This window comes from Protopterus annectens, chromosome 15.part0 (assembly GCF_019279795.1).
Source record: "Protopterus annectens isolate FY-2018-M chromosome 15.part0, PAN1.0, whole genome shotgun sequence".
In the NCBI taxonomy this organism is placed as follows: domain Eukaryota; kingdom Metazoa; phylum Chordata; order Ceratodontiformes; family Protopteridae; genus Protopterus; species Protopterus annectens.
The window spans coordinates 149,075,491-149,096,639 of record NC_056749.1 but is presented as its reverse complement, the minus strand read 5'-3'; positions in this window follow the sequence as shown (position 1 = coordinate 149,096,639).

Below are 21,149 nucleotides of genomic sequence, written 5' to 3'. Positions count from 1 at the left end.
GTGAGAGATCTAATATTAAAAACATATTAGGTAACAACTGGGAAACTTCTGGGCAGCAATGAATTGCATCAAAATGCACTGTACAGTTCAAACATCACATTTAGGAAAACTCTCTTAAAAGTAGTCATTTCTATGTATTTTCTCCCTATAATTTCTTGTTTAAATATTAAATCTGATTTTCTCAGTAATCTGTCCCTGTTCTGGTCATTTTTGATTCCACACATGATTCGTTTTTATTCTAATGAGTCACAGAACTGTTTTTTTTTTCTTTTCAGTCTCTAAATGAGCAGAATAAATGCCTACACTGACTTGTACCTTTGCCTTTATACTTAAATAATAAATTGCATATTGCTTTTTGGAATACAGTAATGCAGAAATTGTCATGCCAACACAATGATATTTTCATTTTCCTGCCACTCAAAAATCCAAACAAATTGAAAACAGTTAGTGCCTTTTTTGTCTGCTACATGTGAAACATATCAACATCTGAAACAAATGACTTTTTTATTACTTTGGACATCATGCAAAATATGGATATTCAGGAAAGCCTAATATGAAAGAATGCATATGTACTAAACCTTTATTTTGCAGTATTATTAGGACTTTGTTCCTTGATTTGTGAAAGACATTTATTTATTTAACATTTGTTTACCAGGAAAGTCTGACTTGGAATGAACCAATTTTCAGCAGAGGCCTGGGAAGAAATGCACCAGATGCATGTTTTTGTAACATGAGAGGAAACCAGAGTACCTGGAGAAAACCCACACAAATGCAGGGAGAACATACAAATGCCACACAGAAAGCACCCCAGCCAAAATTAGAATCGGAGAACCTCTTGCTATGAGGCAGCAACAATAACGTTGCACCAATGCAGTCAGTCATCAGTTTCTTCAGTGTAGGTTTTCAGACCTTGCCTTATCTCGTGGGGATGTCAAGGGATTCAACACTAATATCAAAGCAGATATCAGGTTGTCAGACAGGATATTGCCACTTCCTCCATCTGCTAGTCCATCATGGATTTAATGAGTACTCTATGAATGGTCCATTTCAACACTCAGTTTTTGTGAATATCATGTGGAAATTGTGTGGTGCCACAAGGTTATCCCAGTTAGCTGATGAGGTAATATTGTTCTGTGAAGTATCTTCTATCTCAGTTGCAGAGACTCATCTTCAACAGGAATTAAAATCTGTTAGTCTCGCTTGTCCAAGTTATGCCTGTATCTAAAACAATGAAAGCAAAATGTGTACTATTCAGATATAGATCAAATTCTTTGCTACCTGATCCAGACATAATTCTTCACGTCTGTTGATCATGCACCCATTTAAGCTGTGAAAGTTCAGCAATGAACTCAGGTTTGACATCCATATTATTTAAACCATTACCAAAAAAAGGCTATATTTTGTAAAGGCTTTTATGACCAGCTACACAAAACCTTTTATAGCCTGGTCCCCCAATTGTCAAATTGTCTGCATACTTTCTATGAGCTAACCAGCTTTCACAAAAGAGCCACACATAAAGGTAAGGTGGCCTACAGCAGAAATGAATACTTTCCTACTGCTACAGTTTTATGCTGTAATACCTACAAAGCCTTCAGAACACTTAACCTTGCTAGAGTTACCAAAGTGGCCTAAGCTTTGTCATCTAACATTAGCCCACTGTGTATTAGACTCCATTACCAGCACAACATGATCTGTCCTCCTAACCAAGAGCACATTTCTCCACTTACAGCATACCTCTCAACTGTCCAGATTTTTGCCTCATATTTTTGCTTTGTTCTTCATACAATTTGTGGTTTTCTGTGAAATTGTTGAAAATTGTACTCACTAAATAATAGCAGAAGTTTGGGTTTCAGACTTCATATCCTTCAAAAAATACAAAACAGTGCAAAACCATAACAACTTTATAGAAGCAACATTAAAAACCTGTCCCTATTTTTGGGCCTTTGTCCCCCCATTATTTCTGGCTTTGCGAGATTGAGAGGTTTGACTTGCACCCATTCAGTTTAAGCCAAGTGATCCGGTAGGCAACAGACTCAACCCATGGTATCCATACATTTAAACAACAGAATACATTTTCTCTTAAGATACATGCATAGATTTATTTTTAAAGATACATTTTCATCTTCATTCAAAACATATACAAGATACATGGGTGATATATTTATTATATGGGCAGATGGCAATAGTAGTATTACTGAATCCATTGATTAAATTAATACTACCACCAGTTTTCTTAAATTTTTATACAACGCAAACATGGACTCAATTTCTTATTTAGATGTATTAATAAACAAAAATGTGATCAATAATCTATTGCATTCTCAAATTTACAGAAAATCTATTTATTCCAATTCTTTTTTACATTTTTCTAGCTGCCATCCCAAACATCAAAAGAGAGCAGTCATTAAAGGACAAATGGTCAGGGCAGCTAGAATGAAAACTCACTACAAGAGTTTGTGAAAGACTGACAACTTTTTAGGGAACTGTTTCTCTATAGGGAATATCCCTTGTCTATGATTAAATCTAGTATGGAAGAAGTTGGTAGTAAAGAAGAATTTGGAGTTTATATTCCATTATTATCTCATAGGGAGGAGGATCATATTGGTTGGTCCAAAAGTGGTGTGGATGATGGTACAATTATGTATTGGATAATGATGTAATTAATTTGAAGGCTTCTAGTGATAGGGCCCCAGGCTACAATGCCTGTGTCTAATCAATGCAACACGTTGTTTGTTACTATATTTTCTGCAGATAATGTATTTATTAGTGATGTGAGTCAGAAAATTTGAAATTTGATTAACATGAATTCCAATGTTAGTAATCAATTTGGAAAAAATCCCCATATTATTTATAAGAGAGGTAAATACCTCAAAAATATCCTGGAAAATATACATTGTGATGGCAATAACTTTGAAAGAAAAATGGTTAAATGTGGATGTTGCAGTTATTGTAAGTTTATATATGAGTGTGAAATGATTTTCATTAATGGCTCTATCATAAAAATTATGGGGAAATTAACTATAACATATCAGGTGTTGATTACCTGGCAAAGTGTCAAGGATGTTCAGGATTTTGTTGGTAAAACAGAAAGTAAGCTAAAAAAGAGGATATGCAAACATATGTATGAAATTAATAATAATAATAAAAAAAGAATAAACATATTAAAGCATTTACTACCCACAAGTTTATGTTTCTTGTGGTGGAAAAAATTAAAAAAAATTCTAGGGGTAGACCATCTAAAATACAGCTTGACCACAGAGAGCTATGTTGGCAAATGAAATTAAATGCAGCAGTATCACTGGGTCTGAATGACATAGGTTCATAGGTAGGTACTAGGCTATCTGCCCGAAGGCATTTATAAGCCTAGCCGGAATGTGTTGGCTTTCGCCACCCCCTTACATTAGTTCCCTGTGCCTCTGTTCAGCAGAGCCATTGAAGTAATTCCTGGGGTAAACATTCTGTTTCCCATCCACTCGTCAAGGTTTCTCTTGAAAAGGGTTAGCGAGGAGCTCTGCCTAATGTAGATTGGAATCTTGTTCAAGAGCATGGGAAGTCTCTGGGACAGGAATCTATCCCTCCAGCACATCCTATTTATTGCTGTGGTGAGGTTTATATCCCTGGAGAGTGTCTCGAGGGGATAAGGTTTTCTTTAGGTGGCACATGTCCATCAATTCTCGGTTGGACATGGCCTTGTATGTCAGGCAGAGATCACCTCTGAGTAGGTGGTATGCAACCGAGTACAGCTGGAGTTTATTCAGTCGAGCTGCATAGGGCATCTGCTTGAGGCCAGTGATCCTCTTGGTGAGGCACTTCTGTGGTCTTTCCAGTTGTTGCAGGTGTCTTGTAAGGTACATCCCAAATGGAGAGTTATACTCTATGATGCGTCTGATGAGTGATGCATAGAGGGGCCCAATGACCTCCTTCGATCTGGATGCAAACCCTTTTTTGATTAGGTGGGTCACATAAAAGATTTTCTAACCACTTTGACAATGTGATTATTAAAGGAGGGGTTACTATCTACTTGGGTCACCGGATCCCTTATTACGTCTTCCATATTTAGGCGGCTACCACCTATGTGATAGTTTGTGGGTACTTTCTTTTTTCCAAAGGGGATGACTATGCACTTTTTGGCATTTAGCTTGAGGCCATGGTTTTGACACCAGGTATCTGTCTCAGTGAGACCCTTTTGGAGGATGTCTGTGTCAGCCAGAGAGTCACTTATAGCCCCTAGTTTGCAGTCATCTGTGAACTTGGTCAGCCATAGTCCTCCTGTGCTTGCCTGTACCTCTGAGAAGTATATGCCGAACAGGAGGGGTCCTAGGACTGAACCCTGGGTAACACCACTTGTAACCGATTTAGAGTCAGACCTAGCTCCTGCAACTCTTACCATGTGGGTTCTGTCCGTGAGCCAGTTGGCAACCCATCTCATGAAGTAGGGGTTTATGTTCAGGCTGGTGAGATTGTCAATAATACCTGAGTGGGGAATAGTGTTGAAGGCCTTTGCAAGGTCTAGGTAAGCTGTGTGGACCACCTTTCCCTCATCTGTAGCCTTGGTAACTGTCTCAAAGAAGTCCACCAGATTTAGGAGGCATGATCTGCCCTTAACAAAGCCTATCTGGGTAGGGTCCAGTGTTTGGAGGTTTCCAATGTCTCTGTTAATGAGATCCAGGATGATGCGCTCCATAGCTTTGCAGACCAAGCTAGTCAGGCTTATAGGGTGATAGTTCCCAGTGTCCGTTGTGGCTCCACCTTTGTGGAGTGGAATAACCATTGCTGTGCGCCACTCTGTTGGTATGTAGCCTGTGGAGAGGCTGAGTTTGAACAGTGTGTTTAGGTGAGGGGTTAGTTCATCTTTGAGCTCGTGTAGGACGCAGCATGGGACACTGTCCAGTCCCATTGATGCTGTGTTTTTGGCTTTGTAGAGGGCTGTTTTAACCTGAGTGTCTATGATTTCAGGGGCACTACATTCCTCTGGTATAGTTATGGCCTCTTTTGGTGGTGAGAGGGGGTGAAGTTTGCACTGAACCTGTCTGCCAGGATGTTGGCTAAATCAGTCAGTTCAGTGTATTTTGTGCCATTCTGCACTAACTCCGAGCAGATCTGAGAATTGCCACTTAGATTCTTGACATAGCTAAAGAATGCCTTGTGGTCATCTTTGGAGTCCATGGCAATTTTTCTTTCGAAGCTAGCCTTGTATGATTTTATGAGGGAATGTAGTTTCTTGCTGATACTGATCAGGGATGTATTCCCTTCTTGGGATTTTACTCTTTTCTGTACTAGTTTCCTCCTTCTATTGTATAGATGTTTATGACAGGGGTCCACCAGACTGGTTTCCTTTTCTTGGAGGAGTGAGTCTTGGTTTTGTTTGGGATAGCATGACCCATGCATTCTTGCAGGTGCCCGTAGAGTGCATTAGTAAAGGATTTTGCAGCTTGGACAGCGTTATCCTTTAGCATGGGGGCTTTGAAACTTCCCACCTCGGTCTTAGGTAACATGAAGTTTGCTTTTTTAATGTTTTTCACAGTGGTATCTTTGACTGGGGGTTGTGGCGGAATGTGAATATCCAGAGTGATTAGTTTATGGTCAGATCTAACCAGCGAGGGGTTGACCTCTGGTGTGGCACACTGGTTGCCCATGTTGGTGATGACCAGGTCCAATATGTTGTCACGTCTGGTTGGGGTGTTGACCAGTTGATCCAGGGTGAGTTTATAAATTCTAGGAAATGTTGGTCAAGGGAGTTTGTACTTGAGTAGTTTTCCCAGTTAATGTTTGGGTAATTGAAATCACCCAATATCAGGGTGTTTGGTAGGACTGTTATGTTTCCCAGTGTTTTCAGGAATGTGGAGTGGGGGTTCTGGGACATTGTGGGTGATCTGTAGCAAGCTATGATTTGAATAACAGTTTTGCCCATTGTTAGTTGCACGTGGATGATCTCTGAAGCATTGTGCTGTGTCACTAATATGGAGGTGTGGGTATCCTTGATGAATATGGATACTCCCCCGCTTTTTGTATTCCAGTCCAGGTTTTGTGGCCAAAATGTATGGTATGAGTTGTAGCCTGGTAGTGCTGGAGTGCTCTCTGGAGCCTTAAACCAGGTTTCTGTTACTGCACATATATTGATGTTCTCCATTCTGAGGAGTGCCGCGAGTACATGCATTTTAAGGTTTAAACTTCTGGCATTGAGTAGCATTACCCTCGGTTTTTTGTTACTTGTGCTATTTACAGCGGTGGGTTATTTCTTTTGAGCCTTGCCTAAAAAAGGCACTATGGGGGTGGCAAGAGCCTTGGCCAGTATTTGAAAGCCTAAGGGTAACAGGTGCAAGCCATCTCTAGCGAAGCAGCGTGGCTTGTCGAGCATGTCATCCCAGGCAGACAGACACTGGATCCCCATGGACAATAACAGGGTCATATTTGTACTTGTTCTGGAGTGACCTGAGTGCTTGTGTTATGTGGTGGATCCTGGCACCCGACAAGCAGCTAACAGCAACCTTCTCCTTGTTCAGCCTAGTTCATAGGTTCATACTAGGCTATCTGCCCTAGGGCATTTATAAGCCTAGCCCAGAGTTTTGTGACTTTCGCCACCCCTTTAGTTTGAAGGATACTATGCCCATTATTTAGCTGTGCCTCTGTCAAGCAGTGACACTGAGGTGATCCCTGGGGTATACCTGTGATCTCCCATCCATTGGTCAAGATTTCTGTTGAACAAAGCCAGCGAGGTGCTCTGCCTCACATGTACCGGGATTTTGTTCCACAGCATAGGGAGTCTCTGGGTGATGAATCTGTCCCTCCAGCACGTCCTATTTATGACCGTGTCAAGGTTCAAGTCTCGTGCTCTTGTAGATCGGATGGATTTAGATTTTTTGAGGTGAAGCATGTTCATTAATTCCGGGTTGGACATGGCCTTGTAAGTCAGGCACAGGTCACCTCTGAGCAGACGGTAAGTGACTGAGTAGAGCTGGAGCTCCTTCAGTCGGGCAGCATAGGACATATTTTTGAGACCCTTTATCCTTTTGGTGAGGAACCTTTGGGGCCTTTCCAATTGCTGCAGGTGTCGGGTCAGATACATTCCAAATGGGGCGTTATACTCAATCATCGGTCTGATGATGATGAGTACAGGGGAATGATGACCTCCCTTGACCTAGATGTGAATCCCTTCATGATCAGGTGGGCAATGTAGAAAGTCTTCCTAACTACTTTGGAAATGTGGGTGTCAAATGAAGGGTTACTGTCAACCTGGGTCCCCAGATCCCTGATAACCTCTTCTGTGCTTAGTGGATTGCCACCTATATGATAGCTGGGGGTAACCTTGTTTTTCCCAAAGGGTATGACTATGCATTTTTTAGCGTTTAACTTTAGGCCATGGCTTTGGCACCAGTTATCCGTTTCTATGAGACCCTTCTGAAGGATATCTGTGTCTGATGTGTTTTCAACTATGGCGCCCAGTTTGAAGTCATCTGCAAACTTTGTCAGCCATAATCCTCCTGTGCTTGCCTGTACTTCTGAAAAGTAGATGCCGAACAAGAGTGGGCCCAGGACCGAGCCCTGTGGGACACCACTTGTGACAGGCTTGGAATCAGACATGGCGCCAGCAACTCTGAGTGAGTGGGAAGTCAGTGTGCCTGACTATAGAGTCACCTATTACTAGTGTGTTGGGTATGTTATTTTGCCTTAAGGGCTGTGATTGTGTGGAACACTGGTTTTGTGAAGTATGTGTTTCATGGTTTGTGTTGAGGGGGTGGAGGTTGCTTGGATGTCTGCTTTGGAGGTCTCTGTTGCTTTTTCAGATTTTTATTTAGCGCCTCTGAGTATGTTTTCATGTATTTATGTGTGTTTTTTCCCAGTGCTGGTTTATAGGTCTATGTGAGACTGGTGGTGTGATGCAAGTAATTCCTTTCCTCCTCTTGACTGCCTGGTCCAGTCTTGGGTTGAGAGAGAGCTTAGCCTCCAGTTTGGCTGTATAATTGCATCTCTTGCATGTATTAGTGTTTGGTAGGAGGAGGAGAGGGTTGTCTGTGTACATGAGGCAATTGTAACATTGCCTCAGAATGCCCAGATTCACCAGTTGGACTGGAGAGTACACCTGAAACTGCCCCTTGGACATGCCTGGATAGGTACAGTGAACTGTTTTACTAATTGGCTGGTAAGGTCAAATAGAGACTCTTGTCCTTCTCTACAGTATAGGGGGGGTCTAGTTTTAAGGTTTATTAGTGCTTGCTATGAGTTTTGAGCAAGTGCCGGTATTAGAAGTGAATGGTTTGAGCGCTTAAGTTGAAATTTTGTCTAGTTCCAAGGGAAAAATTGAAGAGTAGACTTTGTGGTGCCAGGAATAGTTATACCCTAGCTAACCGGTGCTGCCTTGCATGCAAAACAGTGCAAATGTGGGTTTTATAGCAGGGAAATGAAAGAGAAAGAAATTAACCCAAAATGGCCAAAAGACTACTAATTTCTGGGCTGAAACCACTCCTCCAGGGACAGATAGACTGCTCAAAGCACCCTCTCACACAGTGAACAGAGAAATTTCCTTCTATCCAAGGAAGGTATGGGCAAACACAGAAACTTGTAACACAGCCCTTAATTCAGTACTAACCTGAAAACTGGACTATACTAGCTTAGAAAGGTGGGAAAATATATATATATATATTTTGTTTTTTCCAGAAAATAAAGCAGCTGCAATCAAAAAAACATTTTAAATGCACAAAAATGGCTATCACAAATGGTTTGTATTACTTGTCTACTCAGGTTTAAAGTATATTACAAATACAATGAAGGTTATCAATTAACTGATCTTATATTTTCACATCAATATTTAACATTTGAAAAAAAATAATGACAAGTACTGATTGGATGACAGGATCATGTGATTAGTATAAGAAAGTATTTAAATGTCATTTGGCTGTATTGATTTTACTTCTGAGGAAGTCCAAACAATAAAGAATGAAAGCATTAAAATTTGATCTGTAGTTTTGGCATCTTGGGACCATTTTATTTTATTTTGCTGTTTTTGGTTGCAGTTTGTGTGGTTCATTTTCTTTATATCCTTTATATTCCTAGCTTTTTCAAATTGAAAGAGAAGATTATCTCTTAATTTACTTCAGCTGAATACTTCTATTAATGTTTCATTCCATTTAATTGCTATTTCTTCAAATTTCATGTTATAAGGGTGATAAGCTAACACTGCTGCTCTCAGAAAATTATAATCAAGAGTTTTATTTTTACAAAGCTCCCTTTTTCTTTGAACAGGTGATTACTGGAAAACAGTCAATATAAATTTGAAAAAAAATATTTTTTGACATAAAGTTGACGAACTTAAACTTTAAGTTAAAACTCATATATAATATGATGCCATATATGATAAGAATAATTTATTTTATTTTTTCCTAACCTTTCTTTCTACCACACAGACCTTTCTCTCAAAGTCCACAACTATATCTCTCATATTCTTCTTCTGCTGTTATTGTGAAAAAATCATTGGATAGTGTATATCAACATTTTACTCTTTTAAACAAGTAAAAAAACAAGGATTAATGTTAGTACATTTACTGTTTTTTGACCAATTGGCATAATGGTTAAGGTCTCTGCCTCCCATGCAGAAGGTACAAGGTTCGATCCTGACCTCCAACCAATGCCTGTTTGGAGTTTGTTTGTACTCCCTGTGACTCTTTGGGGTTTCTCCCATGTTCAAAAAACATGGTGAGTGTTTCCATCTCAAACTCACAAATGAATGGAGCTGCAGCCAGCAGCACAGACTCTACATGGTGTCTTATGGGGGAAGAGTTGTACAGATCAACTGCTGTGGGCATCTACTGTGGTGCACAGTATCCTCAAGATAGAACATGGATCACAGACTGAGTGCCACAGCAGGGCTAGCCACTCAATGGTGTAAAATATGGCTCTAGGTGTTTCAGTCATGTTGACTAATGTCGTCAAAATGGGCATGGGTAGTTAGCGGCGATAAGGGGGTTGAGGACCCAGCCTACTCTGACCTATGCCAGGGACCCTTGCTAACAGTGGGAGGGGTATATGTGCCCCTATTGGTCAGTGTGTGCGTGCTATAAAGCCCAGCAGCCCTGGGTCAATAAGCTACTGCCCAGCCTGGGTTACCTTGGATAGCTCTGCGGAGTGAAAGCTGGATGTAAAACCAACCAACCTGCCAAATATGAACTGACAATCGCTATGCTTAATGTAGGTTCACTGAAAGGACGCAGCTTGGAAGTGGATGACATGATAATACAGAGAAGGATGGACATCCTATGAATTCAAGAGATGAAATGGAAGGGCAGTGCAGCAAAGCCACTTGTCTTGGGAACCAGATTCTTACTACTGAGGAGGGGGACAGGCTAGAAATGATGAAGGGACTGTGGTGAGAGAGAGGCTTCAGAAGGCAGTGAGGGATAACATCAGAATTAATGACAGACTCATGGCATAAAGAAGAGAAGCCATTCTAAACTTCTGTCTGGCAAATGGCTTGATAGTAGCCAACACATGGTTCAGAAAAGAGACAGTCACAATATCACATACAAGACCAGCCAACATGCAACTGAGGTAGACTTCCTCCTAGTAAGGAAGAGGGACTGGGGTAGAATCCATGATTACAAAGTCATCCCCAGTGAAGCAGTCAGTCCACAGTATAAACCACAATCAGCTGCAAGCAGTGGTCAGAGAAGGCTGTAAGTTCAACAGAGACCAGGCTGAAGACATGGAAATTGACTGGAGAGAAAGTACAACAGTTCAATGAATTAATCAGGGCTCTAGCATGCCAAGAAGTGGAGGAAGTAGGTGGAGTTGAACAAAAATGGAAGTGCCTAAAACAGCATGTGTTAGGACTACAGAAAAGATATGTGGCCAAGCCAGGTATGGAAATATGGTACATAAGGAAAGCTGGTGGTGGAAAGAAAGACAGTCAGAGACCCTTCTTAAGGGATGCCAGCAACAACCTGCTCACCAGTCCACAGAACATCAAAGACAGATGGAAGGCAGATAGGAGTATTTTCAGCATCTTCTTAATGAAGAAAACCTCACAGAAGCTGTACTCCCCCAGAAACAGCCTACGATGAGAGACGAAGAGGAGGCAAAAAAGAAGTCGTCAGAACAGCACTAAGAAAAATAAAGTCAGGGAAAGCAGAGTAGTAGAAAGTAAGATAGGAACTGAGCAGTTTATATTCAAATCAGGATGCAGCACAATAGACCTGATGTTTGCAGTGAGACAGATACTTGAGAAGTAGCTAAATATGAAGAGAGAGTCCAACTTGGCATTCCTAGACTTGGAGAAAGCACATGACAAGGTCCCAAGAAAGCTGATCTTGGCAGTACTGTGGTGGTTTTGAAGTCCCAGAAACATTGGTAGATTTAGTGCAGGCTCTGTACAAGGACCCAATGACTAAAGTATGAACATTGTTGGGCCTCATAGAGGGATTCCCAGTGGGAGTGTCTCTACACTAGGGCTTAGCTCTGAGCCCACTGTTGGCCATACTGGTGATGGACTGCATTAGCAAAGAGGTCAAAGGTGACAAATCAATACATTTGCTGTATGCAGATGATGTGGCATTACAGATTGACTCTGAGCTAGGACTTCAACAAATGATAGGAGAATGGAATGCAAAACTGAAGGCACATGGGATGAAACTAAGCACAGATAATATGGTGGTAATGGCAGCAAATTGAGGAAATCAGAAGACGCTGTAAATAGACATAGCAAGGAAGATAGTGGAACAGGTAAACAGCTTCATGTATCTGGCAGGGATGGTTGAGGAGAAGGGAAGTCTGAATGAAGATGTCAAAGCTAGAATTAGAGGGGCTACAGCCAACTGGCATAGAGTGTCAGGTATAGTCTATGACAAAAGATTGCCAAAGAAGCTGAAAAGTAAGGTGTACAAGACAGTGCGACCAGTACTACTGTATGGTACAGAAACCTGGGCTGTAATGGCAGAACAGTTGAAGAAGCTAGAGGTGATGGAAAGGAAGTACCTGATAAAGGTAGTAGGATGCGCACTGTGGGACCGAAGAAATGTGGACATAAGAGCAGAAGCCTAAGTAGCTCCAATTGCAGCAAAGATCAAAGAGAACAGATTACGGTGGTCTGGACATGGGCAGAAAAGTAGAAGACAATCTGGTGAGGAAGATTTGGAACAAACAGGAAGAAGGTAGAAGGAAGGGAGGATGTCCAGCAAAGAGGTGGATGGATTGTGTGAAAGAAGGTCTGAGACAGTCAGGCATGAGTATTGAAGAAGGCAGGAGTGTGGCACTGAGCTGAGAGAGTTGGCGACAGTTGACACTATACCCCAACCCCATGTAGAAAAAAAATGGTAAAAGGTGGGGGTGATGATGATGATGATGATGATTTACTGTTTTTCGGTATAAAGGTATCATGTAGTTAAATCTGTAATCAGTATATAGTTTCCATTTGATTCTGCTGAGTTTGCTTTTGTTTAAATCATGTATCACTAATAACCCTAAAACTCCAGTTGCAACTATATCCATCTGAGTCTGAAAAAGGTCCATGGAAATCAGTGCTATACCCTGAAAAATAAAATAAATACAAATAAAATAAAATCTCAGGCAATGTAACTTAATAGCTGAATCTTTGTCCACCCATAGGTTACCCAACTGGTTCTTACCTACTGTGCCAAAGCACTGAACTATGAAATGTTAAAGTAATCAATTTTGAATATTCTGTGACTGTACAAAACATATTCATATTGAGATACTTTGCAAAGTTTTTCTCCCTGAGGCTCAAGCATAATGTATTTTTTATTTGTTTGTTTGTTTTTTACCCAGATGGGCCTCCCTGTTAAATAAAAATAGACACATATAAGTAACAGAATAATTAGATAAACGCACCAATAAATAAAGCAGTAGACAGTGTTGCTACAACTGAAAGGTCACTTCTCTGCTAATTTTCAGAATATCTTTTCATGTAACTGATATCCTTTAATAATTTTATATCAGCAGATGATGGTCAGCTTGATGTACACAGTCTTTTATTTTTGTTATAAACTTGACTATCATAAAAAAAAAATCTAAGTCATATTCAATATGCCTTGTATTTATTTTTTCTTATTGCTAACTTTTGAAGTATATGTTTTTTCTACACTGTTATTTTGAAGAGTGGTGTCACTGACAACCATACCTTAGGCTAAATTAAAGTAAACTGATGAATGTACTTAGTTTATAAAACATTTGATCCCTAACAAAATACTGATAATTTCTCCCCTAAAAGATTGACATTTCCTGAACATATATGTCATTATGTGGTCTCATGAGATGAGGTAGTTACCATGCACTAAAATATTCATTTAGTTTGAATCTTCTATCCAATATATTAGCATTTTGCTAGTTTGTCCATTTTCAGTTGTATTCCAATAATGCAGTAGTCCATTAAATGTTGATGGAGAATTTTTATTGCAGAGATCTCAAAGGGTTTCTAGTTACACCATGTTTTAACACATGCTTGTAGTCTCCCTCCTTCCTCTTTGTTGCCCATACAGCCATTGCAGTCCTTGACTTATTCATCTAAGTATCTTCTTGTTTGATTTCATTTTCAGTGAAGGAACTTTAGTGGTCCTGAGAATTTAAGCTAAAAAAAAAAAAAATGTTGGATAGTTCGAGCGTAAGGCTTTCCTACACTGGATGACAACGTTTTGCCAATGTCAACAGCCCTGTTTAAATTGTTGGCGACTTTGTCATTTTACTGTCAATGATATATTGCATGTAAAAGGATTCTATTTATACCAATGCTGATCATAGGCTGAGTAAAGGAGGTAATTTGGTATATACATATATGTGTGCGTACAATTGTTTAAATAAATCACTACATACATAACATACATGCATACATACATACATGAGACAGAAAGGAATTCTGGCCATCACATAATAGAATCCCTAGTACCTCTCCCAAACATATACAGAAATATGTTATAAACCAAGATCAATTTTTATGTCGTTCGTAGTCATCAGTTTGAAATCCTGCTCATGTATGTGTCAAGATAATCTTTCATGCCAATATTTGTTTTTCACCAGTCCTCCCCTCTTTTACATATCTGCCTCATCTAATTCACAACCTTTATTGAATTATCACTTGCAAAATCCATGGCATTGGTGTGTGCATCTGTACGGGGATGCTGACCATATTTCTTTTTGACAGAAGTAGTGTAGAATTTGCTATCCATGTAGCAGACCTAACTACAGTACTTTGTTCACTCAGCAGGCTGAGCAAAATGTTAGAATGCTTCAGAATGGTCTGGAAACAAATGCCATACCTCATATTATCTCATCAATTGCTTTTTGTCATTTACCTACAAGCTTGGTGAAGAATATGAATCAAAAACGTTTTATTTCCTCAATGAGGAGATGGATATGTTCATCTATACTTATAAACTTGTAGCTAAAAAGAGGTGGGATTTACACATGCTATGTATTAATGATGAACTGTTTTTATACAATGGAGTAGGCATGCAAACAAGGATTTGCCCTATTATGTACAATATGAATCTCAATCAGCAGTGATACAAGTATAATGCATGGAAGGTTTGCTGCATAGCACATAATATTTTATGAAAAGCACACAAAATCCTCTACATAAAGTAATACCAAAAACCATATAAAAAAGAATACATGGAAATCGCTACAAATAGATACAGAAATGCAAAATCCTAGATTCTCATAGATTCTACTGAAAACAAGTAGTTCACTGCAGAAAAGAACATGCCATAATATCACTTTTCCCTTTAAGTCGCTTTTAAGATAAAATACCACATACAGCTATATAACTATAAAAATACTTAGAATGAAAAAACTCAACTGCACATCTACAGTTGAAAAACAAAAGAACATCAAGTACTGCACCCAGCCAGCCATTCCTGCATATAGATGATAGCAACAAAATAAAGACAGAGATAACTTAAGGAAAAAGTAGAAAATAAATAAATAAAACTACCGGTATCCCTTGTAAAGAGAAAATAATGACACAATATTTTTATTTATTTATTTATATTTGTTGACCGGGAGTGTCCGACTGGATGTAGGTCCATTTTCAGCGGAGGCCCGGGGAGAAAAGCTCCACAGTAAAATAAACAGACAGTAGTTACATTGGATTACACAGCGATTAACAATTTACATAGCAATTACTTACAGCATATTTACAGATGAAGAACATAGTACATCAGTAGACAACTAGAATCTTTATCTGTGAAGTACAGAACAGACATTAACAAATGTAACAATAAGAAGTTCCTGCTGTATAATAAGTACTAGGCTTATGAGCATCCGAGCTGGCTATAATCAAGGTAGTTAGTGGAGTGGAAAGAAAGGTAGTGGTTGGATGGGGTGGGTGATATTAGAGTCGGAGTTGCAAGGGCATAGCCAGCATGTTTTTAGGTGCGCTTTTAGTAAAGTTTTGAAGTGGGTGCATGATGGTATGGAGGTAATTGTGGGTAGGAGGGAGTTCCATAATTTGGCTATGGTGCAAGAGAATAGTGCTTCACCAGCAGAGTTATTGGCTTTAGTGATCTGCAAGTGATTTTTGTTGCTGGATCTTAGTGGTCTGGTGGTGCAACAGGGTTGGCGTAGATTCTGCAGGGATGGGACATTTAGTGGATGGTTTACTAGTTTGTGGGCGAGTGAGAGTTGATACCATTGAAGGAGGTGATGGAGTTCAAGCCAGCCAACTTCAGCAAGTGAGAGACAGTGATGACTACGGTAGGATGCCCCTGTGGCGAATTTGGCGATTTTGTTGTAGCAGGTCTCTAGCCTGTTTAGATCACATTGCCTTAGGTTGGTATATAATGGAGTGGCATAAAGTAGGGTGGAAATAAGGTGGGAATTTACTATTGAAATCTTTGCTGCTTTGGTGAGAAGTTGCTTATATGCTCCTAGTTTTTTGTGAACTTTTTATATGGTCATGGATATGTGAATGTCAAATTTTAGTTTATTGTCTATTTCCACTCCTAGCAATTTGGTATGTTCAGTTGGGTATATAGTGGAGTTGTCTTTTGCTGTGATGTTAAAGTGAGAGTTGTTTTGAGTATGTTTGGTGGGTTGGAAGATGAGTAGTTTAGTTTTGTTTGGGTTGAGTATTAACTGGGCATCGGATAACCAAGTTTCAACAGAGGAAAAGGCTTCCTGTGTGACTTTTTGCAGTTTGGGTAGGGACTGGGCTTAGCAGATGATGGTTGAGTCATCTGCGTATTGTATGAGGGTGCCATGTTTGGTGGCAGAGGCTAGATTACTGGTGAAAACAGAATAGAGTAGGGGGTCCAAGGATGGATCCTTGGGGAACCCCTATGGAGACAGGTAGTTGGGGAGATATGTCATTCTGCCATACAACGGATTGTTGGCGGTCAGACAGGTAACTCTGAAACCAGTTGGTGACTGATTGTGAGAAGGATAGGTTATTGAGGACAGAGATAAATTGTTTGTGTGGGACCATGTCAAATGCTTTAGATAGGTCTAGGAAAGTAGCAGAGGAGAGATAGCCATTGTTTTTATGCTGAAGGATAGTGTTAGTAAAGGAGAGTAAGGCAGTGGTGGTGCTATGGTTTGGTCGGAAACCATGCTGAGTATTGGAAAGGAGGTTGTTAGTAAGGAGGTAGTCTGAGACCTGAGAGTGTATGCATCTCTCTAGTATTTTGGAGAGTGGAGAGAGAATAGCTATGGGGCGGTAATTGTTTAATTCTGTGGAGGGTCCGCCTTTGTGGAGGGGAATTATATGCGATTCTTTCCACAGTGTGGGAATGTAAGTTTCTGACAGAGCTCAGTTAATCAAGATGGACACTGGGTAGGCCAGAGCATTAGCTGCGATTTGTAGGTATTCACTTGGGAGGTTGTCTGCTGCTAATTTGGTGGGTTTAACTTTAGTTAAAGATTTTTTTTATGTTGGAGGCAGGTACAGGAGAAAAAGAGAAGACAGTGGGGAGATTACTAGTTGAAGGTGTGGGTTGGAGGGGAAGGAGGTTGTGTAGTTTAGCTAGTGATAGTATGGTTTGTGTGAAGTGTGTGTTGAATGAGGTAGCAATATTTTCTGAGAAGTGAGGGATGTTAGGAGGAGGGGTACTGACTTTACCTGGGTGGAGGATGGAGTTTATGGAGGACCAGAATTGTTTGGGGCTGTGTTGGGAGGAGTCTAGGGCAGACTGGTTGTACTGGAATTTGTCCTGTTTTATTAGCTTTTTGACTCTATTGCGTAGTTCTAGGAATTTCTGTTTAGTTGAGTGGGTTTTGGTTTTGTGCCAGTGCTTCCAGGCTTTATCCCTGTTTTTCATTTCTGACTTAGTGGTTTTCTGTAGCCATGGGGAGGGTTGTGCTTTGATTCTGGAAAGTCTTATGGGGGCATGGTAATTAAGGATGCTCACAAAGGTAGTATTAAAATATTCAACTGCGTTATCAAGACTGAGGTACTTTCAAGGATGCCAGTTACATTCTTTGAGGGATGAGATGAATGTGAGTGGATTAAAGTTTAGTTTTTTACGTATTTGACAGTAGATGACAGGTTTAGCTTGGTATAGGTATTTTTTGAGTAGGAATGTTGGGGAGTGATCACTGAGGCTATCTGATAAGCAGCCTGTTATATATGACTGGGGGCTCTTACTGACTAGTATCCAATCCAGGGTAGTGTGCTTGCTGGAGTTTTTATTTATCCTGGTTGGCGACTGGACTAGTTGGGTGAAGCCATGAAGGTTTACATGATGGGTTGGATGGTTTCCAGAACAGGATTGCCAGTCAATATTGAAATCACCTAAAATGATAGTTTCTTGGGGGAGATGGTGGGTAGACTAGCTGAGGAAGTTTTCTAGTGGATGGATGTTTTGGCCAGGTGGGAAGTAGCATCCAATTATGTTGATGGTTTTGATTTGGTTTATTTTGAGGTTGGTATATATTATTTCTTCATTGCCTATTTGTGGAACTGATGATTTTAAGATCTGGATGTTTTGATGCTGTTTAAATATTATAACTACACCGCCTCCTTTCTTGTTTAGCCGGTCTACTCTTAGTATGCCATAACCTGTAGGGAGTATTTGCTCACTGGTAATGTGAGGTTTTAGCCAGGTTTCTGTCAGGATGACTATATCCTGGGGAGTACTAGTGTATGGTGGCATGGAGTTCATGGACTTTGTTGGATACAATTCTAATATTTAGGCTTAGTAGAAGGAAGTCACTTGGCTTTCTATTGGCTGTAATATGGGAGAAGTTGTGGTTTCTAGCCTGATTATGAGGATTGGGGTTGGAGATGGTAGGGCCAGGGTTGGGATGGATGTCTCCACTTAGGGCTAGTTTTGATATGCATGAGGTTATTAGTTTTCTCAGTTTTTGAATGTATTTGTTTATAAGGGAAACTTTACGATTGTGCTCTGTGGGTAATAGGTATGGTGGGAGGGTTACTATGCTAAGTTGTAGGGATGTTTTACGTTTGAGTAATATAGTTGGTAGAATATGTGGGGGGGTGCACAGGGATGGTTCCTGAGTTGGTGGGAGGGGAGCTGAGTGAGGGTGAGACATGAGTGGTGATGTGAGTAGTAGTACAGTGGTAGTGGTTGAGTGGGGGAATGATGGAGCTTTGGTAGGATGTAAGATATGCAAGATATTGCTGGTTTGCACAATAATTAAATATCACCATGTAAATATAAAAAAGTGCAAAGCTTCAAGCTACCATAAGAAATTTAAACTCTTGGAGTGTTAATGCAAAACTCACAACCCAACAGTTCTAACTGGTTTATAGGTTCATAGTTTTCTAACTGGTTCATAAATTCATAGCTGAGTATTAGGCTGGGTGTCCTTGAGAGTCATTTTAATACTACCTAATCTCTCTTTTGTTGCTTGAATTAACCTATCCTGTTTAGTGTTAGACTAGTCTTACCCATCCCATTGTTGGTATTTATATATTACTCCTAGTCAGAATAACTAGGTCATACCATAGATAATCTTACAAGACCCATGTATAGAATAAAACATTTAGGAGCTGCATATGTCCATTGGTATTACAAGGGGCAGACCTGAGTACGTTTTCTATTACCCATTCATAGATCAAAGTTGAGCTTAAAAATTGACAGGGATGAACTTTGTGTTGTGTGGATGGGAAGTCAGGAAAGAGTAGCAAGATATACCCGTCCCTCCAAACCATTCTGTTTATGTTGCCGAAGAGGTTTAGATCCCTGGCCAGGTGTTTCTGATGCCATTTAAATTGATGATTTCCAGCAATTCCATCAGTTTTGAATCTGAAGTTGCCTTCACTGTATGCCAGGCACAGGTCACCTCTCAGCAGTCTGTAGGATACCAGGCATAGTGACAGGGCTTTAGGTGCTCCGGGTATGGCATATTATTTAGAATTTGTATCCTTTTAGTATGTTACTGCTGTTGGTATTCAACTTGCCATATGTATCCGGCTGATACATTGCTAGCTGGGGCATTATACTCAATGACTGCTAATGAGTCTCAAACACAGTATTAGGAAAAGGGGAACAAATAACATCTCTATATCTAGTTATAATCCTTTTTTATAAGCTGGACAATATAGAAGTGCGTTCTTACAACAGTGGACACATGTTGGTCAAAAGTTAGGGAACTTTCATCATATCTTCACAAATCTCATACAGCTGGGTAATCTCTCAGGGGGGGGTAACATCATTAGGAGTCATTGTTGGAGCTACCAAAATGACTCTCATGGGTGTATAGTCATTGAGCGTCATTATAAGAGCTACCACAATGACTCTCTGGGGTGTATAGTATTTTTGGTATGTACCTCAGACTACATTACAAATGATATGATAATATATATTTTTTGTCATTTAGCTTCTATCCATGAGTCTGGCAACATTTGGTTGGGACAATCCTTCCTGCAGGATGGCTAAATCATTTAGGGATTCAACAACTGCCTTACCTTGCAGTTATCTGTAAACCTAGACACCTGGAGCCCTTTGCTACTGGCTTTTACTTTACAGAAGTAGATCCCAAATAGGAGAGGTTCCCACACTGATCCTGGGGGACTGTACTGATGTCTCTTTGTGGTGGTAGATTCTCCTGTTCTGATCTCCTGCATGCCATCTGTGAGCCAGTTGGCAATCCAGCGGGTCACACAGGGGTTTATTCCCAGTTTACATAGCTTTTCTACTATGCTGAGTGAGGAATTTTGTCAAAAGCCTTGCTCAAGTCAAAGTATGTGCCCTGTTGACTTCATGAAGAAGTCTAACAGATTGAGTAAGTATGCCCTGCTGTTCACCAATCCAATCTGAGACAGATCCAGTGTTTGGAGGCTACCTATGACCTTATTAATTAGATCCATGATAAGCCTTTTTATAGCTTTGATTATGAGGTAAGTCATACTTATGAGTCTACAATTGCCTGGTTCTATGGAAGCTTCAAACGTATATAGAGAATGACCATAGCTGCTTTCTGTTTGCTTGGTACAAAACCTGTATGGAGGCTGAAGTTGAACATTGTTGTTTTGGGGGGTGGCTAATTCATGCTTTAGGCAATTTAAGTCATATCACAGGATATTATCAGGACCCATAAATACATCATTTTTAGATTTTGATCCTGCTTTCAGGACTTTGCCTTGTGTGATAGCTGAAGGTAAGTTCATTTTAGGTGTATTTTGCGTGTTAGATAGAAGGAGACGTGTAAAGTTTGAGCTGAATTTATTGGCCAGTAGGTTAGCTGTATCTGTAAGCCTCAATGAATGTAATATCTTTCACAGTCAGATCAGCATATTGCTGGTTTGTACTTCTGAGACTACAAACGTAACTAAAAATGGTATTGTGATTGTCTTTGTCTTGGGTAACTATTTTATCCACAAATTTGGCTTACTTGGATTTTATAGAGCTCCTTAGTTATTTGTTTATTTCAGTGACAAGGGCTCTATCATTCTTTGAATTGCTCTTCTTACTTTTGGTCAAAATTCTCCACCATTTATTGTAAAACATATTGATATTATGGTTCCATAAAGGAGGTTTCTTTCTGGTGTTTCCCTGCACTTGTTCCTACAAGGTACAGCTGCATCTATTCAACTGGTTACATGCTGGTATAGTGTGGTGATGTATGTTTCCATGTATTCGGTATAGTTAACTGAATATGGAGAATATTTGAAGCTTGCAAGCATATCACTTAGGAGTAGTTTGTCTAAGAAAATTTTCTAAAGATACTTTGGTTAGAAGGGATCT